Source organism: Galeopterus variegatus, unplaced genomic scaffold (genome assembly GCF_000696425.1).
Source record: "Galeopterus variegatus unplaced genomic scaffold, G_variegatus-3.0.2 Scaffold4008, whole genome shotgun sequence".
Lineage (NCBI taxonomy): Eukaryota > Metazoa > Chordata > Mammalia > Dermoptera > Cynocephalidae > Galeopterus > Galeopterus variegatus.
The window spans coordinates 224,073-229,655 of NW_007730119.1; the positions used below are offsets into that span (position 1 = coordinate 224,073).

A 5,583-nucleotide genomic window follows, 5' to 3' on the forward strand; every position below is an offset into this window, starting at 1 on the left:
CCCCCACCCTCTCATCTCCAAGGCCTGCACATGGTTTTCTCTTCAGCAGTCTTTAATAACATCCTTATTTTCAGGTGTAACAAGTCTTTCCAGGCTAGTCTAGTACATTTTTTTTTGCTCTAGCCTGGGTATTGGTCTTTATTTACCCAAGAGGCATTAGGTAGAATATCATATTATCTGTGTGCAAGTGGTGCTCATTGAACTGGTTTGGTTGTTATTTTCATGACTTGTTAGTGGACAGACTAATAAATAACCATTATTTTTTAAAGAAAAAATACATTGAGTTCAGAGTGATATTTTAAAATATTATTGATTAAAAATATGTAAAATATGTATGGGGTATGTTTAAATTTATGCAAAACTGAAGAACATGCAAAGGTAAATACTTTTATTTGTGGATGACTCAGAAGATGCTGAGCCTGTAGAACAAAACAAAAATGTGGTTTTCATACCAGGCAGGATAAGGTTACCTCGACGGTAGGAGAAGGTTGTCACCCTAGAGGGACACTTGGGGGGGGGGCGCCTCGGGAGTGCTGGCAATGCTCTTTTCCTTGATGGAAGTAGTTATATGAAATAGCTGTTAACTTTAGAGCAGTTTACTGAGTTATACATATATTTATAAAATCTTCTCTGTGTATTAAAGTACACAGTGTAAAGTTAATTTTAAAAAGTTGCTGTGGCCTGCTGTTCCCAATTTTTCTTAAGCATCACTGACTTTTCTTTTTCTAACCCCCCCCCCCATAATTTCAGTGCTATTTTTGAATATTCCATGCTTTAAAAATTTCATGCACAGCATCTGGAGCATGTTGGAGGAATGACACCAAAGACTTTTAATAAATAAATATGCTTTGGCTTGTTAGATTAGCTTTACTAGGACTTTTCTTTTCCATCTGTCTGGCACTATTGGCCCACACATCAGTAATAAACAATTCCATTTGCTCTCATTAACTGAATTATCAAAAGTCTACCATCCCTGCCTCTGTATCTTAATTTAAGTTCAATTTATTTTTAGAGCATAAATATTTGCTGAGTAGGTGCCTTCACAATGAATAAGAAACATAGGGCCCTTACTCTTGAGGATATTTTGATCATGTTGATGGAAAATGATGCTGGGAAATTGGATTATTGGGAAGGATTTTTCACTAAAACTCTGTAACTAGCTGAAAGTCAAGTGCTATTTTATTTATTCAGATTGAAAATTATAAGAAATAAATCTGGTTCCTGGCATATACCTTACTTATACTATATGCATGACCCTGGAAAGTAAAAAATATATATACGCTTTTTAAATTCACATTAAATAGATTCAGAAGAGAAGATCATCCTTATGTTTTTGGTTTTTATTTGTTTTTTATTGTTTTTTAGACTAACTAGTAAATATTAGAGTAGGGATTTGAATAGTGGGCATAATTATTTTGCTCTAAATACATGTTTATTGCAGCTCTATTTACAATAGCCAAGAGTTGGAACCAATCCAAATGCCCATCATCGAAGACTGGATAAGGAAAATGTGGTATATATACACAAATGGAATACTACTGTGCCATAACAAACAGAATGAAATTGTGCCATTTGCAGCAACATAGATGAACTTAGAGAAAATCATGTTAAAGAAAATATGCTAGGCACAGAAAGAGAAATACCACATGTCCCCACTCATAAGTGGGAGCTAAAAAAATAAATTTAGAAATAAAAAGAAAGGTTCAACAATCACAATAATATACTGAACTTTCAAACATACAAATACGAGGTTACTTCAAAAAGTTTGTAGAAAAATAGAATTAAAAGATAATACCAATGTTTTCATGAACTTTCTGAAGATCCCTCATGTGTGTTTATGTAGAAGTGCAGTGACTATCCAGGATGATGCAAAGGACAGGATGGAGGAATTGGAGAGTTGCCCTAACTGTGAAGCAGCATAGTGTCATTTGAGAGTGCATAAATAGGCAAAGCACAGAGGATTTTCAGAGAAGTGAAATTATTCTGTACTGATACAGTGATGTGGATATATGTCATTATACACTTGTCAAAACTCATAGTTTGTATAGCTCCCCAAAATGAACCCTAATGCAAATTATAGCCTTTGTGTGGTAATGATGTATCTGTGTAGGTACATCAACTGTAACAAATGTATCACTGTTGCAGAAGATGTTGCTAATAGGGGAGGCTATGCATGTGTGAGGACAGGAGGGATATGGAGTATTTCTGCACCTTCTTCTCAATTTTGCTGTGAAACTGAAACTGCTCTAGAGAAATAAAGTCACATCAAAGTGAAGGGTTAGGATCTCCATACTGGCCAGTGTCCAAAATAAATAAATAAAATCTATTTAAAAATAAAAATAAAATAAAATAAAATAAAGGAATAGCAGTCACTGGGATTTCTGGCTTTGTGTGTGAGAGGTCAGGCCAGGTGGGCCGCCACTGCTGGAGACCTTGCTAGGATTTAATTTTATCTGATCTAATCCAATGAGATGTACTCAATGCTAAAATTTTAAATTAAGACTACTTAGTTGTTCTCTTTAAAGTAATAATAGCAATAGCAAAATTTAGTCCTTTAGGAAGCAAGCAAGTGCATTGAAGGATATTGTCTTGGGCTGGCTAAGTCAAGCCCTTCTGTTGATGGGATGGTCATCAGAGCAAATGGCTGTTCATTTATTCATTCATTCAATCAAGGAGAATTTATTTGGTGCCTATGTAATATACATTGCTTTGGGAGAAAAGGAGACACATGGGTTATTACTGTTTGGGGTTAAGCTGTTTGACTTCAGACAAATCCCTTTCTCTCTTGGCTTCAAATCTTAGACTTATTAGAGGCATGCACTCACACTGGACCTAGACTGCTTATATTCAAGTTCCATCTTCACCTCTTCTGTTATGTGACTGCATGCAAGTTAATTTGATCTCCCTGAGCTTCAGTTTCCTCACAAGTATAATGAGTATAATATAATTAATTTCCTAGGGCTGTGTTGAGATTGAAATTAAAATAGTTGACCACTGGGGCTTAGCAGTTAAACTAGGATGGCCACTATCAACTGATTCCCCCTGACTCTGGAGATCCTGAATGGACCACCAACAGGTGTTAGTAGGGTGTGGCCCACAGCCTTGGACCAAGGTGGGGGTTGAAGTTGTTGTGGTTAGAATTTATAAGGCTAAGATTTGGTAATGGGGCTTCACTCTGTCTTGGACAACATACTAGAGAGGTCATTCCAGGCAATGGCTGCACACATTGAGGAAGCAGTGGCCTCTAGCAACCTGGAGCAAGGCCTGTAAAGGGCCAGTAGAGGCTCCATCTCTGCTGGGGATGCATAGAGAACAGAGCTGTGGCTTGAGGATGTGACATGAACCCAGTTCCTGTGAGGAAGCTGTACCAGGCACGGCGATGGTGGAGGAGTCAGCACTCTGAGATGTGGAGGAGCTGCAGGGGTGTGTGGCTATGAACCTATTCACTAAGAAACTACAGAAAAAGCTAAAGAAACTCTCCACTTCACCTATTACAGTAGACATTATTGTGGGGAGTAGAGTTGAATTGACAGTGAATAGCTTTTGAAACACAACCACACTGGGAGTTGTGAGAGACTTAGTTGCCTGGTGAAAGAAGTTAGTTCTTGTACTACCCAACGCTGAGCCTGACTAACTGACCCCTCCATTACCTCCCAGTCAGTCCTCATCAGATGTACATAGACCATTATATATTTACACAGTAGGACCATGAGCCCACTGTTCCCCACCAGAGCCCGGAAAAGGCCACACTAATGCCTTTCAGGACAGAGTGTAGTTCAGTCCAGAAAGTGACACAGGCAAAGCCCAGGAGAAATGGGTTATGAGCCAAAGCAAGAAACACAAATCTCCCTGCAAGGAAAAACGTCCAGTAAGTGCTAAGGGTGTTGAGAAGTCCTCTGTTCTGATCAGAGAGAAAATCACATCAGGCCATCTGCAAAAAAGAAAACCACAGGACACTTTCAAGAAATAGCACAAAAGAGAAATGGCTGTCTGGTTCTGTCAAGAAAAAAGGAAAGAGAGGACAGCAGCACCAAAAAGCTTTTACCCCTTTTGGAGGCTGCTTCAGGAAATCACCTTAAAGAGCCAAAGCACTAAGAGAAAACCAAATCAGACAAAACGAAGCAAAGTCTAGACAGCGCAGACATAGGAAACGTTGGGAGGAGGGCTGTTGCCCCAAGTAAAGGAGAAGGTTTCTAACAACTTAAAGACTCAAGAAGGGAAACTAAAAACTTCTAATTTGCATGGAAAGCCAGTGGGCTCCCTTCCTGAAGTTGAGGAGGCAGATAGGGATGACTGATTTGAGCAGCCTGCTGTGCGTACTTGAGCTATGACCAGACCTGGAAGAAAAAGATTACAAAAACTTCCTAGGAGAAAAAGGATTAAAAAAGGCTATTCTAAAAGCATTAGTGAAAACTTGGGCTCAGTTCAGAAATTACCTAAGGTGAACAAAAACAAGTCAGAGAAGGTTCTACGGCTGGAGCTAATTTAGCCAAGCTGAGAAAGGTCCCCACTGTGCATTCCCAGTGCTGCCAGACCTCAGTTAACAGGACACAGACCGATCACCATCCATGCCCTGCCCTTGATGGATGCCCTCCTTCCACCCACAGGGAAAAGCACTCTCTTTACCCCAGGACGAGGAAGAAGCTGGGTTTACTGGACACAGAATGAATTCTAAGATGCAGGTGTATTCTGGTCCCAAGATGATCTTGTGCCAGCAGTGCATCTGGGTACTTAAAAATATCAACAGTTCAGATTCTGAAGTTGGAGGAGTCCCATATTCTGTCCTCAAACCCATTTTGAAGAGATGTACTTCTAACCAGCTATACCACATACAGAGGTACAATCACGTACAAGTTGAAGAAGCTGATCAATTGTGGAAAATTCATTGTCACTAAAACTTTAAGAAGGAATGACTGGAAGAGCATGAGTCATGGTGGGAGATGTACCTGTGGCTTCTGCATGCCCTAGAACAGCAGCTATGAGTACTGAAATGCGTATCTGAGCTGCACATGCAGATAAGCCCAAAGGTTGACAAGCAACGATGATCTTTGTCAACTCTATGGCCAAGTCGCCTTGTGATATTTGAAAAAGGCAGACATTTGGAACAGGATGAGGAGTTGTCCCTGGAAAATGTCAAAATCAAGCAAGCCCCATACCCCACAGGAAGCAGCCAGCTCCCTCCCGCAGTGCCCAGCAGCGGCCCTAACCTCACCCGTGAGAGACAGGCCTGTGCCTGCCTGAGCACCAGCAGCGCCCACTGAGACCGGCTGGTGAGTAGCCAAGACAATTGAGGATTTCAGGAACCTATTCTCTCAGTGACAAAATGAGGGCTTGTTCTGAGATGGAATTTGCAGAAAAGGAATGCAAGGACAATGTTACTTCCAAAAGAGACTGGAATCTTTTGCTTTGTGGAATCTTTTGGACTCTGAATCCTGTAGGTTTTAACTTCCCTGCCTAGAGAACACATCAGAATTCTGGAGAAGGAAGTCTGACTGAGGATGTTATACTTTTGCTGTTAACTAGCCTCTTTGTAAACAGTAAGACATAGTTTTAATTAATATATATATTTACAGTTTGTATTTG

At 40.1% G+C, this 5,583-nt stretch overlaps 1 pseudogene; it reads left to right on the forward strand.

Annotated features, from left to right (window-relative positions):
- The first annotated feature begins 3,634 nt into the window (after positions 1 to 3,634).
- LOC103602087 lies at positions 3,635 to 5,261 on the forward strand (annotated as a pseudogene).
- The last annotated feature ends 322 nt before the right edge of the window (positions 5,262 to 5,583 follow it).